General features: G+C 45.3%; 1 pseudogene; it reads right to left on the bottom strand.

The window, feature by feature from the left end:
• Positions 1-19676: 19676 nt before the first annotated feature.
• Positions 19677-21469, bottom strand: part of LOC128571721 (O-acyltransferase like protein-like) — a 45269-nt pseudogene continuing 43476 nt past the window's right edge.

The raw sequence follows: 21469 nt of genomic DNA, 5'->3' as shown, positions 1-21469 counted from the left end.
AAGCCATAGTGCTCAAGACAGCATGGTACTGGCATGAAACATCTGTTCATTTATTATCCCCACCCTTCTCCCTTCCAAAAATATTCTTCTGTTTTCAAGAATGATTTCTGGGAATTTTGTTGTTTTGTTTTTACTAAATGAACTACATAAGAAAACAATCATGCACATTTTAAATTGTGTGTCCTGCTCTCTGCTATTGACAGGAATAAGATAGAATTTGTTAGAAAACATTTTTCTTCTACTCTAACAGTGCTCTTAGACATTTTCCTAGCCTGGAGCATCTTCCTTTGAATGGTTAAAGATTATCTGTCCTTGGAGCAAGAATCTAAATCCACGCTCGCCCTCAGTAGTGGGTGGGTAGAGCCTCCTCAGTGCCTTGAATCAGCTGAACTTTATTTTAATTTTCAAAATAATGTATTTTACATCACTTTATTTGCCTTACTAGTTAAAGGCTTTTGCACTAATCCAGCACTGACACTATTTACCTGGCAAACAAAGCAGGTCTGTCCACCTCCATGCAGCCTGCTGAAGTGCTGCGTGTATTAGCCAGAAAGTTTGCCTGAATGGAAGCATGTAGATTAGTAGGGACCAGCCTTCTCAGACACAAAGTCCAGCTGGTGGAGGGCAGGGAGGAAATTGTGTTTGCAATTACCTGTTTGTCCAGAAACCACATGGAGGTGTCTGGGGAGCACTTTATTTGGAAGACACTCCCCGCAGGCCTGATGGATTTCTTGGCATCCATCATCATCAGCCTTGGCAGTAACTTTTCCTTGCCTCTTCTCCCCACCTGTGCCAGAAAAACAGAAGGTACAGAAGACAAAGTCTTGAGTGTCAATTAACCTAACGTTGCTTCTCCTCATTCCCAGTAATTCTGCTAAAATGCTCAGAAACATTTTGTCAGTGTGCTGTGTGGGCCTCTCTGCTGCGATTTGTCCTTGCCTTCCAAAGAGGGACGTTGGAGCCAGCCTGGATTTGTCCCTGCACCGTGTGCCCAGGTGTATTCATTTGCTAGGGCCATCTTAGCAACAGACCACAAGCTGGGCAGTAACGGATTGTCTCCCCTCCCCCACCCACTCCATGTGGGTTCGGGAGCCTGGAGCACTGAGATGGAGCTTTGGTGTGGGAGGATTCCTGCTGAGGGCTGAGAGACTCTGGTCTTGCCTCTGGTCTGGCTTCTGGTCCTTGCTGGCAATCCTTGGTGTCCTGCAGCTTCTGCTGCTTCTCCCCAACCCCTGCCTTCAGCCCCACAAGCTCTTCTTCCTGTGCATCCATCTGTCTCTGTGTCTCTTTCTAAGGACATCTCCAGTATGACCTCATCTTAACCAATTACATCTACAAGGACCCTGTTTCTAAATGGTCAAGTCTGAAGTATCAGGGGTTAGGACTTCCACATTTGAACTTTGGGGAGACACAATTCAACTGGAAATACCAGGTGAGTGATCTGGACAGATTTCTCAACCTCTTAGATCTTTAGCTTCTTTAAAATTAGGAGTCTATGCTTAGATCAAGGGCAACTGTGAGAGAATCTGCTGGTTCTGCATAGCACCTGACACAACAAAAGAGTTTCAGTATTTCTTCAAATAATCACAAGCCTCCCATATTCTCATCAAGTTTGGCCCTTGATGGTTTTATTTACTGGGTTCTACTTTGGTGTAAAGAAAAAGTTCTGCTGCTTAAAAACAAACGAGGGGCAGGAGATAAAGCGGGGTTGGTTAATGGGTGCACAAATATAGTTCGATGGTTGGATGGAATGAACAGTATTTGATAGCACAGCCAAGTGACTATAATCAACAATAAGTTAGGGCACACTGTAACTAAAAGAATGCAATTGGGATGCGCCTAACACACAGAAATGATAAATGCCCAAGGGAATGGATACCCCCAATGACCCTAATTTGATTAATTCACATTGTATGTTTGCATCAAAAATCACATGTACTGTGTAAAGATGCATAACTATTATGTATCCATAATAATTAAAAATAAAAAATTTAAACAAATCACTTATCTAAGAAATACTGACCTAAGGCCGGGCACGGTGGCTCACGTCTGTAATCCTAACACTATGAGAGGCCAAAGAGGGTGGATCGCTTGAGCTCACAAGTTCAAGACCAGCCTGAGCAAGAGTGAGACCCCATCTCTACTAAACATGAAAAATGGAGGAAAGAGGATCACTTGAGCCCAAGGGTTTGAGGTTGCTCTGAGCTATGATCCCAGAGCACTCTACCCAGGGTGACAGAGTGAGATTCTGTCTCAAAAAAGAAAAAGAAAAAGAAATACTGACCTCAGAAAAGCAGCACATTTTACTTAAAGAGTCCTACCCAAGATCAGAAGAGCAGATCCAGTCTCAACATGGCCAGGTACTAACCAGCAGGGTGACCTTGAGCCTCAGGGCCCCCATGTGGCATGGAAGAACTCTCCCAGCCCTCTCTGCTCCATGTAACAGCAAGCAGAAGACTGTGCATGGGAGCCCTCTGCAAAGTTAGAATGTGAACGAGAATGTAATGTGTTGTCTTGTCAGACCCTTCAGTGAAAAATATGAGAGGGATCCGCTCCACATCCACACCACTTAGCTTCTATTTGTCACCTCTGTGTTGTATCGATCCCAACCACATGGTCTCTGTTGTCTCACACTGATTTACAGGCTGGAGGAGAAGTGTCGTGTCTCTATCATTCATTGTGCCTCGTGCCATCACAAAATCAATATAAATGTGTCAGGAAAAATCAGAAGTCTTCAGAGTCTGCAATACACCCATAAACTAAGCAAAGTTTGGGAAGTGCCATTTAATTCTGTCACGAAGATCAGGGAAAAGAGAGAATAGGAAATTTAACAAGCCCAGGCCCAACGGCTCATACCTGTAATCCCAGCACTTTGGGAGGCCAAGGCAGGTGGATTATTTGAGCTCAGGAGTTCCAAACCAGCCTTAGCAAGACAGAGACCTGTCTCTAAAAATAGCCGGGTGTGTGGCAGGCACCTGGAGTCCCAGCTACTGGGGAGGCTGAGGCAAGAGGATCTCTTGAGCTCAAGAGTTTGAGGTTGCTGTGAGCTATGACGCCACGGTACTCTACCGAGGACAGCAAAGTGAGACTCTGTCTCTAAAAAAAAAATAAAGAAAAGAAATTGAACAGAACAGAAGAGAGCACCACATAAAGTCAAAAGAAAACACAATGCGTTGGGACTTCGTGGCTCAGCAGCCGGCACTGGGGCTTGGTGGACTTTTCCATTTGCAAGTCGTAAGGAGCCACAATGCCTGATTCACACCCTTGCTTAGTTTCCTCCTTTTGATTCTGGGCTGGGCCAATGACTGGCCTAAACCAAAAGAATGCAGCAGAGGTAATGCTGTGCAGCTCTGGGTCTAAGCCTTAGAAGCCATGGCAGCCTCCACTCTGTGCACTGGGAACCCGTGAGCCACCATGTAAGAATGGGCCACCCTGCTAGAGAGGTCACACGAAAAGCAAAAGGCCTGAGACCACATGCAGAAAACCATGGGCTGGGTGGCAGCGGTTCACGCCTGTAATCCTAGCACTCTGGGAGACTGAGGCAGGTGGGTTGCTGGAGCTCAGGAGTTTGAGACCAGCCTGAGCAAGAATGAGTCCTCATTTTCCACTAAAACTAGAAAAGCTAGCTGGCGTGGTGGTGGGCACCTATAGTCCCAGCTACTTGTAGATGCAGAGGCAAGAGAATTGCTTGGGCCCAAGAGTTTGAAGTTGCTGTGAGCTGTGATAGTGCCACAGCACTCTACCCAGGGTGACAGAGTAAGACTCTCTCTTAAAAAAAAAAAAAAAAGTAAAAGAAGAAGAAACACCATGGAACTTAGCCAACAGGAAAACCAGAGGTCCCAGAGCCACCTCCCCAGGGAAGCCATTCCAACCACCCCAACCACTGCCAGTCATTGGAGACATCCTTGCTGAGGCACCAGACTTGGGGTGAAAAAGCCCTCCTGGGCCTTTCTGCTCCAGGAGACACCACATACAGCGAGAGAAGCTGAAAGGGCCACTGAGTTATACCAAGGAAGTTATACAGAAGGAAGATTGAAGGAACAAGGGAAGTGGGCCCAGTTAAGTTCCACCTCTGACAAGTTTTGGTTGAAAGCAAAAGCAAGTATGGGGAAACTGAAACCCAGAAGGGATAGGAACATTAAGAAGCAAAAAGGGATCATAGATGCTCCACATTAGAATAGAAAGAAGAAGGTGAGGAGAGGAACTTGGGAGGAAAGTCCTAATGGGGAATTTGATTAATTTCTTCTCCTTTTTCTCAGGAAACTATCAATAAAGGTATTCACTTCTTTGTAATGCATTGTGAAGATGGATGTTTGAGAGAGGCCTGCAAGAGCTAGGCAATGCTCTCGGATAACAACTGATCCTTGAAAGTTAAGTGTAAAAGCCCCAGGGAACTAAGTTTTTCTATTTGACTAAAGTATGCAAATAAACTTTTGTCATTCGAAGATTCTCCTGCCCAAAGCATCCACACAATCCCAGAGGTGCTTCAGAAGAGGAATCCCACCTCTACCACAATTTAACAAAAGAATTTTGCAAGGACAAGGCCAACCCCAGATTATGTAAATCTCATGACTTTTTCAGTGAGGACTAAGGTAAGAGAGGCCCCAAAAGAGCCTGGGGTTGAGAGAGCTGAGGAGGTCCAGCTTCAGAAGCCCAGTGAATGGTCTGGGGTTAGAGACACATTAGCATACAAGAGGCTGCCATGCCAGAAACCACCCTGGGCCTTCAGAGTAGTCACCAACTTCATCCAGATTCAAAATGCCTGGTTTCTTACATCTGCTCCAGCCCCAGCTGGCTCTGGTCTTGGGTTTCTCTCAGATTTAAGATTTTGCCATTTTGGAAAGTGCTTAGCCAGGCCTAGTGAGTGGTATTGGAAGCAGCCTTACGTGCCTGAGCAAATGTCCAGCCTTTCCTGCAGGGGCCCTTCTGCCCAGCCCAGGCCCCAGCCCCCTTCCTCTGCAGCTCTTTGATTGGATTTTTACAAAGGGGTGTTGTAGGAAAATGTCAGTGACAAGAACAGAAAGTTCACAGTCCCCACGAGATGACGGGCAGAAGAAGCAAAAGGAATGCCACTACCTCCCAAAGACCTCCCTTCCATTAAAAATACAAAAGGACTGACAGCTTGTGCATCTGTCCTGATCCTCCTCCTCACCTTGGAGCGTGGCCCACCAGAGTCGCATTGTGCCTTTACTGTTGGGCTGCATGCAAAAGCTCCCCTTCTGTGGCCCTCCAGACATCTCACACCCCAGGCCTGCCCAGGCCGGGCAGGTGTGGCACACTGTGCTTTAGAGGACCACGCAGCCAGCAGACTAGGTATGTCACACATCTTCACGGGACAGGGAAAGGGTTGTGGGCCCAAATGAGAATTCTTCCCTTCCTTGGGCCCTGCTGCAACCTGCCCCTTAGACACTTTGACTGGAAGTCTGAGCCCAACCTGTCTGCATGGGAAGAAGAGCAAAGCATTTTACCTCTGGTGTTGAAAGAAAATATTACCATGAGAATGTGACCACCTCTCACTCCCTACCATAGGAATGTGACCACCTCTCACTCCCTACCATAGGAATGTGACCTTTTGTAACTGTTCCAGAAGATAGCTCCCGGAGCTAAAGCGAATGTTTATTGTTAAAGACAAATATTTGACTGTTGATCTTATCTTAAGACAGTTGAATAATGAACCAGAGTTCTTCTTATCTGATTAGAGCCCCAGCTATGTCTATTCCCTCTTACTTTATGATTAGAGCCCCTGCCATGTCTGCTATTCCCGCCTACTTTGTAGTTTTTGCCTTTATAAGCTTGTAAAAACTGCTGTGCGGGGCTTGACTCCTCGGCTTCTAAAAGAGTTGTGGGTCAAGCCCCGGCATGCAGGAATAAAAATCCTCTTGCGTTTTTGCATCAAGCGATGTCTCTTGCTGTTGATTGGGGTGGTCAGAGCTCCGGGCAGAGTGGGGGGTTCTGCCCCAAGTCTTTCAGTGTCTTGGAGCAGCCAGAGTGATGGGGTAAGGGTGGGGGATTAAATTTATGCCAGAGCTGCAGTTTCTTCCACCTACTTTGAAACTCATTGCAAAAAACAGTAGACTTCGAAGATGGATGAGCACCTAGGTCCTGCGCCCAGGCCTCCTATGTCATCTCGGTAGTGAAAGAAATGGTTTTCTTGGCAATTTTGTATTCTTGTGTCTTTAGTGGCAGCTATCTTGAAGACAGCAGTTTTGCTATTTTTTAAAAAGGTGTTTCTTTGGTACACTTCTTTAACAGTAGAAAATATTGTCTCAAAGAGCCTCTAGAAAGGGCTTATTAGAAACCTAAAATTTTGGAGGTGTTATAAATTGAATTGTGTCCCCCTAAAATTCATATTTCAAAGTCCTCATCCCCAGTAACTCAGAATGTCTCCTTATTTGGAAATAGGTCATTGCAAATGGAATTAGTTTAGATGAGGTCATGTTGAAGTAGGGTGGGCTTCTAATCAAATATGCTGGTGTCCTAATGATGAGGGGAGCTTTGGGACAGGCACACACTCTGGGAAGACACCATGTGAAGATGAAGGCAGAGACTGCCAACAGACCATAGAAGGGGGACAGAGCCCTCAGAAGGAAGCCACCCTGCTGATACCTTGATCTTGCCAGCTGGCCTCCAGAACTGCACCATATTACACGGCTGCTGTTTACCCTCCCAGCCTGTGGCACTGTGACAGGAATTCCAGCCTAGGGAATGAATACAAAGGCATCACCGTAGGCATGAAGGATAAAGGGAAAGTTCAATGAAACCGTCTAGTGCCATTTAGTGAATTAGATTCTGAGTGTTGGATGGAGTTGAAGAGCATGTAATTAAAAGAGAAGAAATATTTCATTATTGTGCCCAGATCTTGAAATCCCCCACAAAGACCACCAGGGAGCTGAGTCTGATGCAAAAGCAAAAAGGCCGTTTATTGCAAGTTCGAACTTGGGCTCCCGGGGTCTCCGCTACAACAGATCTGAGCTAGGAGCCCCAAGCTCTGGAGCAGGGGGTTTTATGGTCCCGCGCAGAGGGTGGGTGTGCACAGCTTGAAACAAAGAGGGTGCTTCTGGATTGGTCAGGTGAGGGGGTCCCTAATTGGTGGGCAGTTGTCTCATGATTTGGGGGAATTGCCTGGGCTTGCCTGGAAGGTTAAACTTACTGAGTGAAATGGTGGGGGGGAACGAAACTTAACTCCTAAGATGGCACTGGTCTGGTTCTTTCATCACCTTCTAAGAACATGTTTTCTCATCAGAGAAACAAAATATGCATTCTGGAATGAAGCCTTGTGGTTTTAACCAAATTCCAGCTCTCACTTCCTTTTTACAAGACAGCATTGCATATGATGTGATCTCAGGCCTTACAGTTCTGCTCACTGCACTACATGTAGGCTGAATATCCTGGCCCAGGCAAGATGGTCAGGGGCCCAGGCCTGTGAGGAAGGGGTGTCCCTGGGCCTGCTGCAGGGGAATCCCACTTCTTCAAGAGGTTTAGAGAAAGAGGAGAGTTCAAGTGCATGAAACATGTTCACTGTCCAGACAAGTGCACCCACTAGTTACTGGCACTGAGCCCTCTCCATGGAATAGGGATTAGAGCAGTGGTTCTCAGCCTTCCTAATGCCTCCTAATGCTGCGATCCTTTAGTACAGTCCCTCATGTTGTAATGACCCCCAACCATAAAATTATTTTTGTTGCCACTTCATAACTGTAATTTTGCTACTGTTATGAGTCGTAATGTAAATATCTGATATGCATGATATATTTTCATTGTTACAAAGGGGTCGTGACCCACAGGTTGAAAACCGCTGGATTAGAGGATTAGGTCTGGGAGGGTCCTGTGAGCTCACCGTGGGAGGCAGTGAAAGGATCATATTCTGTGGGCAGGTGGCAGTTGTCAAAAGAGGACAAAGTCAAGTGGGGTGGAGTTGTCTGATGGGCCATAGACTCTGGTCATTATAAAGCTCCCTTGAGCATCTTTGTTCTTGAGATCTGGAATCTCCTGTCCGGAGGACTGCCTTCTAGTCTTTGTTTACAATATTAAGGCAAAGGCTAGAAAATCAGCTGGCCTGTTTCCAATCCTTCACTGACAGTTACCATTTGTGTGACCTTGAGCATGTTACTTATCCACTCCATTCTCACTTTGCTCTACTATTTTATGGAATTGGATTGAGTAAATCCACAGGAGAATTGGGACATCATCAGATGCACAGTAGGTCCTCCATCCATGCTAACTCACTAATACACTCACCTCCAAACTTGATAAGAGCATCACCTTATCACCACCCTTGCATCTCCTTTGGAAAACATGCAACTTGCTTAATCAAACCCACTCTCCCCTTCACAGCAGCAAGGATAAGTTCTTTTTGTCATGGCAGGTAGCTACACCAAAGATGTTAACAGCAATCTTACCCCCACCCTTTGGGTAGTAGAATTGACGGTAATTTTATTTTCTTTGGTTCGTTTCTTTTCTTTTTGCTTCCATTAGTCTCTCCAAGTTTTCTGAATTGAGAATGTGTTCCTTTTATAATTAGGGAAAAAGTCATTTTTAACACATCCTTGAGATTGGTCTTCTGGGATGCAGACAGTTGGATTTGCAGTCTCCTGTCTTTCTATAAATCAAAGTGAGGAGAGCCCCAGCACTTTAGAAAGTGCAGAAGTCACAAATAGAGAAAACTCTAGAATTTTACTCGTATCTGGAAGGTGAAGATGCAAAAGACAAGAAGGGTGTGAGAGGCAGGGGAAGGATGAGGCTGGGGGCAGCTGTGCAGGGTCGCACAGGGCTGCTGTGGCAAAGAGACTCGACAATGGAGTGTTTTAAAGAACAAAGAAGTTTCTTCCTCTTATATAAGACTGGTTGCTGGAAGGCTCCCTTCTGTCCCCTCTATGATGGTCAAGGATGGGTCTCTGCCACGCTGGGGTTCAAAGCGTTTTCCCAGGTGGTGGCCCATTGCCACTTCTCATCTTCTATTGGTGGGGACCTGGTCACATGGCTGTGCCTGCAAGGGAGGCTGGGAAATGGCTCTCTGCTGGGCAACCACGCGCCTGGCTGCAAGTCTGCCCTTAGGAGAGGAGATGATGAATGCTGGGAGACAGATGGCAGTCTCTCTCACAAAGAAGGAAAAGGAAGACAGAGGAATTAGCAAGTGAGAAGGGAATGAGAATGACAAGAAGAAAGAATTATAAGTAGAGGGAAAAACTCCTTTTGCTGAGGGAAAGCCTTGGGGTTAGATACCCATCAGTCCCTGCGGCATCAGAGCATGTCACCGAGTTGCTACTGTGGGGTTTGAGAGGGAGAAGTCTGTGACGGCCATGGGGAAGGAGGACGTGTTCTGTTTTTGGGCCCCACCAGCCCCACGTCAGGCTCATCTTGTGGCCCCTGCTTGTACATTTGTGCTTTAGACTTATAAAATCCTTGTTCCTTCTGTTCCGTCTTAGTGGACTACTTTGGTCAAACAAGTTGACCAGATGGCTTAAAGTGGAGCTGTGACTGAGAAGAGATGATGGAAAGTAGGGTCCCCTACCAGTTTGAAAAATACAGCGCACTTCCTTTCCTTCGTGTGGCGACCACGGAGGTTTACTTTTCCCAAACAGTTCTTTTTTTTTTTTTTTTTTTTTTGTAGAGACAGAGTCTCACCTTATGGCCCTCGGTAGAGGGCTGTGGCTTCACACAGCTCACAGCAACCTCCAACTCCTGGGCTTAAGCGATTCTCTTGCCTCAGCCTCCCAAGTAGCTGGGATTACAGGCGCCCGCCACAACACCCGGCTATTTTTTGGTTGCAGTTTGGCTGGGGCCAGGCTTGAACCCATCACCCTCAGCATATGGGGCCAGCGCCTTACCGACTGAGCCACAGGTGCCGCCCTCCCAAACAGTTCTTAACACATGTTGTCTCATTTCCTCCGTATAACACAGCCACAAGGCAGGAAGAGCCACTGTTAATAAGAGGTAGCCTCTGGGGTCAGACTGCCTGATTGGAACCCCAGCTCTGCCATTTATTAGCTGCGTGATCTGGGGGAACTCACTCCACCCCTCTGAGCCTCATTTCACTCAACTATAAAATGGGAATATTAATAGTGTCTATTTGAAAAGATTGTTTGGTACCTGTTAGTCACTGTGAGTACTAAATGAAATGATTCTCTCTGGTATCTGACAAACACTTTACAGATGGGGAAACTGAGGCTCGAGTGGTTTATCCAAAGATTCAAAATCTGGTTTTCTAACTTCCAATTCTGTTCTATCTCAAAGTATAGATCTGTGGAGCTCAAACAAGCCAGGCTGGATACTTGCTGGATGAAATGAAAATAAAGATTATCAAACAGTACAAAATACACGGATAAGACAAAAGAAACCCAGGACTGGAAATGGCTATAACACAGAGAAGAGCCAGGAGGGTAATGAGAGAAGGAACAGAGCGGGACAGGGGAGAATAATGGCTGTCAGAGCCACTAGGCCCTGAAGTTGTCACATTCCAGAAAGGGAAACTGAGGCACGAGGCAGTCACTGGCAACTGCAGCAGTTAGAGCCGCAGAAATTGGGAAGGAATCACCCCTTCAAGAGAATACCAGAGAATTTTCTCATTCTGGTGAGAGCTGCCAGCCAGCCCCAAGTTCCTGGGGACATTTTCAGGAAGAACTTCAGAATCTTCCCACTGGCTGCCCATAACTGCAGTCAGACACGCACAGCCAGTTGACTGAAGAAAGCACACAGCACACATCACAGCATGTTCTCCTTTCTTTTGTTTTATTTTAATCCCTCTAGGAACAGAACACAGATAACCTTTCAATAATCTGAAATTCCAATAAAAAGAAACTCTCTCTGAAAAGTACACAGTGTTTGGGAAGGCTTTAGTATTTAGTAGACTTTAAAGATTTTCATCAGCCCTCCAATTTCTCTGTGTGCTTTGGAGGCATTATGGGGAATAATATTAGCTGAATAAAAGGTCACTACCACAAGGGTTGCTTTTAGCTAAATAAATTTGACAGCAGCATTGAAAGCTCTGGACAGATATTAAGTTGCTGATGATACGCCAAGGCAGGTGCAACCATCATTTCTCACACCCTGGCAGCGGAAAGGGAAGCTTCTTCCCTCTGTGCTTGCTTGTAAATGTTTTTTTCTCTATTTTTACTCTTTTTCTGTGTTCTTGCTTTCAGTTCCTCTGTAATTTACTTCAAGTTTCACCTGGCTTTGCAACCATAAACATTTCCACTTAAATACTGCAATTACTGGTTCTTAAACTTGAGTATGCAGCAGAATTAATCTGAAGTGCCTTTGGAAACACTGATTGTGGGGTCCCATCTCTAGAGTTTCTGATGTGGGAGGTCTACATTGGGAGCTGAGAGCTGGCACTTCCAATAGTCACAGTGCTGCTGACCGCATGGGGACCAGGCTAGGGAGAATGATTCGCTTAGGTACCTCCCTTTAATGGCTACCTAACAAATGACTCTGAGCTTTTTGTCTTACTGTGGTTCCAAGGAGACAGCACCAATGTTGCAACACTCCATTCAAGACCCAAAGATGCACCAATGAAGCTTCCAGAAGGGGCTATGGCAGTCAGCCTGAGAGCTGAGCAATGCCATGGGGCACTCAGTCTTGAGATCTAGTTCCAAAGCTGTCTCAGAAGGCCTCCTGACTTCCTGTCATTCCCAAAGCAGATGCAGGCTCCATGTTTCTCCTTAGCTTTGTGATATCTCTAGGCCGGCCCCCAGGGGTTGCTTGGATCAGAGGTCCTAGAGGTGGGACTGAGTAGTTCTCCCAGCCATCCTCTGACCCAGAAATGTCAGAGATGGCCAAAGGGGTCTCTGTCACCAGGATCTAGGGTTGCCCCTCAGCCAAGGTTGGGGTGGAGATGAGGAGGGCCCATCAGGGTGTTGTCTGATGTACTAGCTGTTAAAAATCCAGGAACTCTGAGGTCAAGTCTGACAGAAAGTTCTCATCTTAAAAATCAAAAAGAATGAATAAAACATAAGGTTCATTTCAATTCCTCAGAAGGAAGTCAGTAGAAATCACTGAAAAGATAGAAACTGTTTTCTATTGAAAGTAACAGATACATCAGATTACAGATAATAGATTTATTTCCTAAAAGATTAAGTGAAAAACTTATTTGGGCATTTTAAGTTTCCTATGCTAGGAAAACATAAATGTTCTTTGGCTCTTCCAATTCAGTGGAACAAGTCTACAGTTTTTCTGGGAAGCTCCCAGTGTGTTCTAGAAGGCGCTGGAGCCCTACACTGGTCTCTCAGGTGCTGCCCTCCTGTGGTCACCTGAACACTCGCAGCCAAAACTCTCTTCTGGGTTCTGCTCATCTGCTCACGACTCTTTGTTCCCATCCCTTCAGGAGCAGAGCTCAGGACTTGGCTTCTCCCACCAAAGGAGGAAAGGTAATGGCAGTCGGCCACCATCTGGCCGTACCCACAGGTCTGATGCTTCACCAGGGTTTGGAGTTTAAAACGGGTAAGAAAGGCTTGGCGCTTGTAGCTCAATGAGTAGGACGCCAGCCATATACCCCAAAGGTGGGGGGTTCGAGCCTGGCTCAGGCCTGCTAAACTATGACAACTGCAACCAAAAACTAGCCCGGCGTTTTGGCAGGCGCCTGTAGTCCCAGCTACTTGGGAGGCTGAGGCAAGAGAATCACTTAAGCCCAAGAGTTTGAGTTTGCTGTGAGCTGTGACGCTATAGCACTCTACTGAGGGCCACATAGTCAGACTGTTTCCAAAAAAAAAAAAGAGGCAAGAGAAATCTTCATGGCAGGTAATATTGATTTTTTCTAGACTTTGTAAAGAGGACCTTTGGGAAGAAAGAAAACAGGTTTATGTATGTAAGTGTGTGTGTGCGCGCGCGCCTGCTTGTGCGTGTGTGTGTGTGTGTGTGTGTGTGTGTGTGTGTGTGTGTGTGTGTGTGTGTTGTAGCATATATACAGAGATGAAGAGGGAGGAAGACAGAGGGAGAGACAGAGAAACAGAGAAAGAAGTTTATTGGGGGCCATTAGCGCGTTCAGGAAGGCTGTCACCGGAGTGAGCAGAGAGGACAGGCTCTAGCCAAAATGGCAGGCTCCGCGCAGGTTGTGCGGTCGCGCTTTGGCGTGTGGGGCACAAAGGCCGTGCAAGCCCAAGGCTTCGCCTCGGATCAGCCCAACGTTGTCGACAGCAGCGCAGGCTCGATCCGGGAAGCTGGTGGGGCCTTCGGAAAGAAAGAACAGGCGGAAGAGGAACGATATTTCCGGGCGCAGGCTAAAGAACAACTGGCAGCCTTGAAAAAAACACCGTGAAAGGTGGCGCCTGTGGCTCAATGGAGTAAGGCACTGGCCCCATATGCCAGAGGTGGCGGGTTCAAACCCAGCCCTGGCCAAAAACTTCAAAAAAAAAAAAAAAAGACAAGTGACCTTTAAAACAAAGTTGATTCTGTCCCCGTGTGGTAGCTCACACTGCAGTGAACTATGATCATGCCACTGTACTCCAGCCTGAATGACAGAGGGAGAACACTTCTAGAAAATAAAAAAAAAAAAAGAAAAGAAAAAACACCGTGAAGATGAGATCGGTCGTAAGAGGGAGATTGAGCGTCTACAGAAAGAAATTGAGCGACATACGCAGATCAAAAAGCTAACCCGTGATGATGAAGCGCACACGATTGCCCATAGAATGGCACAGACCAGTGCCTATTTCTATGTAAACATAGTTCTGGTTTCATTAATATTTGTCTGTGTGCTACTAACATAATAATAAATTGTCACCAGTGGGGGAAAAAAAGAAGTTTATTTTGCTCCCCTGTCCTGCCTGTGGGCAGCAGGCAGAGCAGGTGGATGAACTTGGACGGGTAACAAGTCAGTTGCTGCACCTATGACGATGTAGCTGAATAGATAAGGTCTAAAGTCTCTTCCTGTTCCAAATTCTTTTTATAGAAGATAAAACAGAGGCACTTACACTATATCAGTAAAGATAGCACAGACTTTTTTAATGAACAGAGTTGACTGATAACTTGCTTGGGACCAGAACAAATATGGTTTGCCTTTGGGAACAGCACGTAACACAAATTATATGTGGTGGTGGGGTTCGTTAGTATGGAAATGCAGCCTGATTTAAAAGCCCTGACAGGGCCTCCTCCTCCTCCTGTTGTGATTAAAGCAGAGTTGGTCAAGTTTCCTCCATGAGGCTTGTTGCACTTGGCCAGGGTATGTTTGCCAACTTCAGCACAGTAGGGCATAGTGCTTGTCCCCGTGGTGACAGCCCAGGCTAAGTCCTTTTCATCTGGGGCTCTGCACTCAGATACCCCTGGCTGGTGTAACCCAGCAATCATTCCCATCATTCACTCCAGGGTTTCTCAATCTGGGCACTATTAACATTTTTTTACTGGATCATTCTTTGAGGGGGAGTGGCACTGTCCTGCGTACTGTGGGATATTCAGCAGCATCCATAAATTATGGCCTCTGGCCACTAAAGAACAATTAAAAAATGTTTTCAGATGGGCTCAGCGCCTGTAACTCAGCAGCTAGGGAACTAGCACATATACCGGAGCAGGCAGGTTCGAACCCAGCCCAGGCCTGCCAAACAACAATGACAACTATGACCAAAAAATGGCTGGGCATTGTGGCTGGCGCCTGTAATCCCAGCTCCTTGGGCAGCTGAGGCAAAAGAATCGCTTAGGCCCAAGAGTTTGGAGTTACTGCTGTGAGCTGTAACATCACGGCACCCTACCAAGAGCAACAGAGTGAGACTCTGTCTCAAAAAAAAAAAAAAAAAAAAAAAAATGTTTTCAGATGTTGCCAAATCTCCCCTGGGTAGGAAAAGAGCTTCTCCTACCCCTCTTGCTATTGAGAACTGCTCTAACCTTATAAACCCACCTCACAAAGAACTCAGAGTACTACAGTATGAGATCAGGAATTTTCATTGGAACCTTTTCCTCCATAGAAAAAATATAAAAGAATATTCCTATAGAACAAGACCCAAAAAAGGACAAACCACAATGAAAGGATTGATAATGTGGCCAACATTAAAATGTAAAACTTCCGTATGAAAACATCATATGTGAAGTTGCCACAGTCTGAGAGAAAGTATTTGTAACACAAATCATTGACAAAGGATTCACTTTTAGAATATGTTAGAGATAGCTGAGAATCAATATTAAACAGACAAACAGCCAGTAGAACAATGGCCCAAGAATATAGTGGTCTGTGAAGAGGAAACGCTGTTTGGCTAATCCACACATGGAAAGTGGTCAGCCTCGTTGGTAGACAGGAAAGCGGAAATGATCACATACAACCTTACACTCCCCAGGGAGGTGGCAAATTAACAGGTTGGTAGTACCAAGTGTTGGAGAGGTGCTGAGGCCTAATCACAGTATCTACTTCCACACATCCCTAGTAGAGGTGTAAATTGGTAAAATCACTTTGGAAATTGTCTAGCATCATAGGTAGGGTTGATTCTGCCATTACTATCCTCAGTATATGCCCTAGAAAACTAATACATTGCCACAAAGAAGCCTGCACAGGAGTTTGTTACAGTTACGTTTGCAGTAGTGAAAAACTGGAAACAAACCAATGTCTGTCTACCAACTGGTGAATGCATAAGCACTTGAGATACACATGCATAGGATAGAATACCATTAACATCAAAAATTAATGGACTAGCAGGTGGCGCCTGTGGCTCAGTGGGTAGGGCGCCAGCCCCATATACTGAGGGTAAGGGGTTCAAACCCAGCCCCAGCCAAACAACAACAACCAAAAATAAAAATAAATAAGAAAAAGAAAAATTAATGGACTAGCTATATAAACTACACTTAATGAAGAAACAGTATTTTGAAAGGATAGTGCAGTATGGATCCAATTATAGACAAAAACAAAGTAGTATATACGATTTATAGACCCATGCACATTGTTAGAAAAAAACAATGGGTAAAACTTACATTAAAAAAAGGACGTGAATGGGATGCAGGACAGTCTATAATTGAATTTACAATGTTTTATTTTCTTAAAACAAAAAGAAGCACACCTAAAGGAAAAAATGGCAAAATGGTAACTTGTCTTTAATTCTGATAGCAGATATATGCCATTTCATTCTCTAGACTTGTTTGAATGTTTTACATATTTTATACTTTTATTTACTTTTTTAAAATATTTTTTAAAGTTAAACATTCAAAAATAAATACATCTGGAAAAGGCAAGACTGTAGGGATTGAAAACAGATTGGGGCTGTCAAGGGCTAGGCCCGGAGTTTTCATGAGTGCTCAGCTATTCTACATCTTGCTGTGCTGGTGGTTACACAAGTGTGTGCATTTGTCAAAACTCACACATGTACACTTTTTAAAAAGTAAATTTTGTATGTAAATTATGCATTAATAATAACATAAAAATTAAAAATCGCACCTGCGAATAATGTCAGAACAAAAGGTGCAAACTTAGGTATTATTTATATTTCTTGCCTAACAAAAAGAAAACATATAAAACAGGATTGTTACTTAGAAGCATGTATCAATACATTCCTAGTTGTAATCAATAAATTTTTAAAATTCAATTTATATTTGGAATATAATAACAATCACTATATCTATCTAATCTCAGAATCCGCTGAAATACCCAACAACTTTGTCTCTTCCTTAATTCAGGGCAAGGTGCAACTTGCGGCCATTGTCTCCTGCTCTGGCTGCCCAAACGTAGCAGATTGAAAGTTCCTTTGAAAAAGGATTTCTGACACTCATTTTAATGTTCCCAAAGTCCTTATAAATAGGCAGCTACCAGAAAGATTTGGTTATTGACTGAATGGCTAGATGAAAGAAAATAGAATCACTTCTCTGTCTTAGCATCCTATTTCTATTTTACCAGGGGTAATATCTTATCTTTTCAAGGGTAGTGATAAGTTTTAAGTTTTCTTCTCCTTGGATAAACTCCTGTCTCCGAATTCCCGGTCTGTGATTCCTTTCAGTCTTAAGCCTTGCGGACGTCAGGTTTGTGGTAACCCATCATGGTGCTGCGAACAGTTAAGCGTGAGGGACTAAAAAGCTGACTGGGAGCTGTGAGTTAGGGTCACCACCCATACCTGTTTGACCAGTCCTGAGGGGTGTCTGAGGACAGGGAAGTCTCCACCCTGAACTGAGAAAGTCCCAGCAAGCGGACTGAGTGGGTCACTCTCCTCTGAACTCACAGCTTGAGCTTGTCAACTTTGAGCTTTACTGGAAGAGATGAGGCTGGGACATTTCTGGAAGAGCCTCTTATGTCAATATTTTAGGACTTTTGTCGTGTGCCAGTCAGATCCTCAAAGAAACAACTTGCAACCTTCTGCCTGCAGAGTCTGGGCCCATGGGGCAGGGTTCTGGCGGCCTCCGGGACGCAGCACGTGCTGTTGCTTCATCCTTCTGATTCTGGTGTAGCATCCATATTCTCAGGGTGTCTGGGGGCCCCCACCCAGAGGTGCTGCTCTGTCAGCTTCGGTGCATCAGCCTCGCCCATACGTACAAGATGCAGAGGCATCTCCAGAGCCTATGGTCTGACAAGACTGGAGGTGGTGGGGCTCTGAGGGACTTTTTCCTTGGTGCCCGCCCCTCTCTGCAGGCAATGCCGTCTTTCCCCCAAAGACCTCAGTGCAAGTCTTGTAGTGTCTCGTTGGTCAGAGCTGGGTCACAGCTCCACACCTGGACCAATCACTGGCAGAGGCAAACAGGCGGCACCTAACTGGTTTCTACCAAATATGATTCTTCCCCTGGTCTGGGTACATTGAGGCTGGAAGAACCACAGGGTTTGGTTAACAAGAGAGGAGGGGGCATTAATGTGACCTGCTTCTCTGCGTTGATTTAAATCCTCCCTGGGGTCCAGGGACTGAAGTTCTAATGGCTTTTTGCCCCTTCAAGTGCCCTTGGGCCTCTCAACTTTGAGCTTCACTAGAAGGGAGACTGAAATGTTTGGGGAATGGTTCTTATAAAATTGAACATATGGAGACCTTTTGAGAGGGGCCTGCCCATCCATGTGAGAAGCCTCCTGGAAAGGGATCATCTAAGGGAAGAAGGGGTTGTTTCCATCACTGTGTCAACGAACGTTTATTTAACACCTACTGTGTACCAGTCATGGTGCCAAGGGCTGCAGGCATAGTGATGAAAAGGACAAATGCAGAGGGAAAGCAGTTGTTGCTCAGGTCACCCTACACCCAGCTCACATGGATTCATGCTGCATCCAAGGGAGAGGGATATACGTATTATGATGAGTGAAAACTGTAAGGGCAGCTTAGGTAAAAACGTGGTGAATGCCACCAGCCTGCTTGAAGCCTGAGTAAAAAAGCACAGGTGGCAGGAGCAGGGGGGGCGGGAACTTCTCTGCCTGTGCTGTTCATTTGTGGAGACCATGTGTGTGCTGAGGGATACAGAGCCCTGAGCAGCAAACCCGTCCTGGACTCATGGTGGGTGACGTGCTTTGGGGGAGTGCAGTGGGGACCTGAGCAGGTGTTGGAAGCGCCATCCCATATGCAGCTCTCAGCAGGTCTGGTGGCAGGACAGGGGTGGGACAGCTCTGAGGGGAACCAGATACAGAGAAAAAGGAAGAGCAGAATCCAGGCATTCACCAGACAAGCGAGACAGCCCTGAAATCCTCCCAAATCGAAAAATCCAGAGGAATTTAAGGGGGAAAAGATGACGTTCCTTTCAATCTGCTGTGGTGATTATTACTGATGTGACCTATTTTTACTCACAGATTGGTATATGGGGATAAAACATGAATTTCAACATTTAAAAGAATTAGGGGAGGCAACCCTCAATTGACACTTATTCTGACAATGCTATTTCTACAAATTTTTCTCTATTACTATATGAATTTCAAACATATACAAAGACAGACAAAATAGTCTAGTCAGGTGCTGTGTACCCATGACCTGGCTTCAAAAATTAACCACATGACCAATCTTGTTTCAACAATATCGGGGGCCAGGTGAGGTGGCTCACACCTGTCATCCTAGCACTCTGTGAGGCCGCATTGGGCAGATTGTTTGAGCTCACAGGTTTGAGACTGAGCCAGAGCGAGACCGAAAATAGACAGACATCATGGTGGGCCCCTGTAGTCCCAGCTACTTGGGAGGCTGAAGCAAGAGAATCACTTAAGCCCAAGAGTTTGAGGTTGCTATGAGCTATGACGCCATGGCACTCAACCCCAGGGTGACTGAGACTCTGCCTCCAAAATAATAATAATAATAATAAATAATTGGGCCAGTTTCTTCCAATGTTACTTTGAGGCAAACACTAGATTTTATATCATTTCATCCATAAATATTACAGTATTCCTCTAAAAAAAAAAGAGCTGTTTATAAATATATACTATATGTAATTACAATACTATTTCACATAAAAATTTAATAAGTCCTCAGTATCATCAAACACCTACTGAGTGTTCAAATGTCCAGTCTCCTTAATGTTGTAACACTTTTTTACAATATTTTTTCAGGATCTAAATAAGATCCACACATTCTTTAACTTCCAGGTAATTCTGGGTTGAAACAAACCTGAGAATAACCTTACGTTTTATGAAATTGCAAAAGCAGGAAGGGTAGTTAATCATTGGAAAACCATTTCCACGGGTCCGGATTGCTAGCCCCCAAACTAGAAGCATTTGGCAATTTGACTGCAGAACAATGTTGGCAGGTGAGTCACTGCCCACTGGAGCCCACCGAGGTTGCAGTGTAACCCTGAAGAAGCCACTGTCCTCTAGAGGGGGTCGTGTGCCGAAACAGCCACCAGGGGGCTCCCGAGGAGCTCCATGGACTTCGGCGTTAGCTAAAAAGCCAACCCGGATGCTTCGTTCCGCGGGAGGCTGCGCGGGCCAGGTGAGACCTGGAGCCTCCCTCACTCAGGTCAGCTTCTGCCAGCAACAAGACCGGACCTCAGGGAGATGAGGCTTACTCTCCAAGGCCTGCTGGCAAAGGTCAAGGTTAGCTGCTAGTTGCCGTCCGAGGATTTGAGGTTTTCAGCCCTCCCCACCCCGATGGGTCTCCTCTTAGCGCCACTGGACAGCAAGCGCATGCGCAGATGTTGCACGCCGGGTACCCCATGACTATTAACAAATACTTCAATGATTAAGTAAACAAGGAGCTTTATTATAAGTGATGGTGGACATCTGTAAGCGTGGACAGCTAATATGAAGTTAATATGCCTAGGAAAAAACACCAGCGTGATATCCAGAACCCCTGATTCTCACTTGGCCTTGCTCGCCTGTCCTCATCTCTGGGCCACAGAGCTGGAAATGAAGGGTTCGGGGTGGAAGCCGCTGGCCGAGGTCTTCTCTGTGAGGAGTTGGGCTGGGGTGCTGTATTCATTCCCTGGGACTGCTGTACCAATACACAGGGTGCTTAAAACAACAGACATGTATTTTCTCACATGGAAGCTAGAAGTCCAAAATCGAGGTGTCTGGCAGGGCCGTGCTGTCTCGGATGGCTCTGGGAGAGGGTGGTTCCTGATTCTTCCAGCTTCTGGGGTTTGCAGGCACATCCGTGGTGTTCTCTGCCTTCTTCCTGCTTGTCTTCCCATCAGCTCCTCTCCGCGCATGTCTGTGTCCCAGCTTTTCATAAGGAAACTTGTGGTATTGGATTAGGGCCTCCATTCCCAGTGACTTCATTTTAATTTAATTACCTCTGTAAAGACCCTGTCTCCAAATAAGGCCACATCCAAAGTACTGGGGGTTAGGACGTCAACATAAGTTTTGGGAAGGACACAATTCAACCCCAACCAGGGACCATGTTGTAGAAAAGAAAAGATAATGTTTGAAAGGTCTGTAATGACATGAGTTGTGCGTGCAAGTGGGTCATACCACCCTGAGGTTCCAGGATAAATTTAGAAGTCTACAAAGATACCATGATAGTACATAAACAATTACGTTGTAGAAAACTACACACTGTGATCTAACAGAGGAAAGTGAGCATTAGAACCCAAGCGATCGCCACAACCCAAATTATATTAAATTCACTATATTTGATTATTTCCTATGATTATTGATATAGAAAATCAAATACAGGTCAAGGCCAACAAAAATCCATATTTTTTTGTTAAAAAGGTACAACAGAAGTTCATTATTGTGCTACTCAAAATATTGTCATAGAACTCTTATATAGTAAGCACTTAGAACTCTTTCAATACAGGAAAATTTGTATATATTAAACGTTCACAAAATCAGATTCACATCCTTTCTCGGGAACATAAGCATTCATTACAGAAACAAGGTCATTGCCAACAAACAGCTATCCATTCTTTTGGGTTTTAACCAGAACACTCACGGCCCAGCAGGTACCACTTCAGTTCCTAACATGGCTTCTCAATGAACAGTGTCAGCGCCAGCTCTGTGACAAGCGTCAGCAAACAGCGTCCAGAGAAAAGATAGAACTAGAGAGAAAGAAGAGCAGGTGAACACAGTGCTACTCCAGAAGTGCTATTGTGTTTAGCTCTTCCAGTGTGCCATCCTGGCTGTAGGAAATACATGTGTAGGGCAATCCATGCTAAACATTCTTAAAAAAATGGCAAAGTTATCCTA

The sequence above is a fragment of the Nycticebus coucang genome, chromosome 19 (assembly GCF_027406575.1).
Source record: "Nycticebus coucang isolate mNycCou1 chromosome 19, mNycCou1.pri, whole genome shotgun sequence".
NCBI classification, from domain to species: Eukaryota; Metazoa; Chordata; class Mammalia; order Primates; family Lorisidae; genus Nycticebus; species Nycticebus coucang.
Note: the sequence above shows the minus strand (reverse complement) of the source record. Positions and strands in the feature narration are given on the sequence as shown.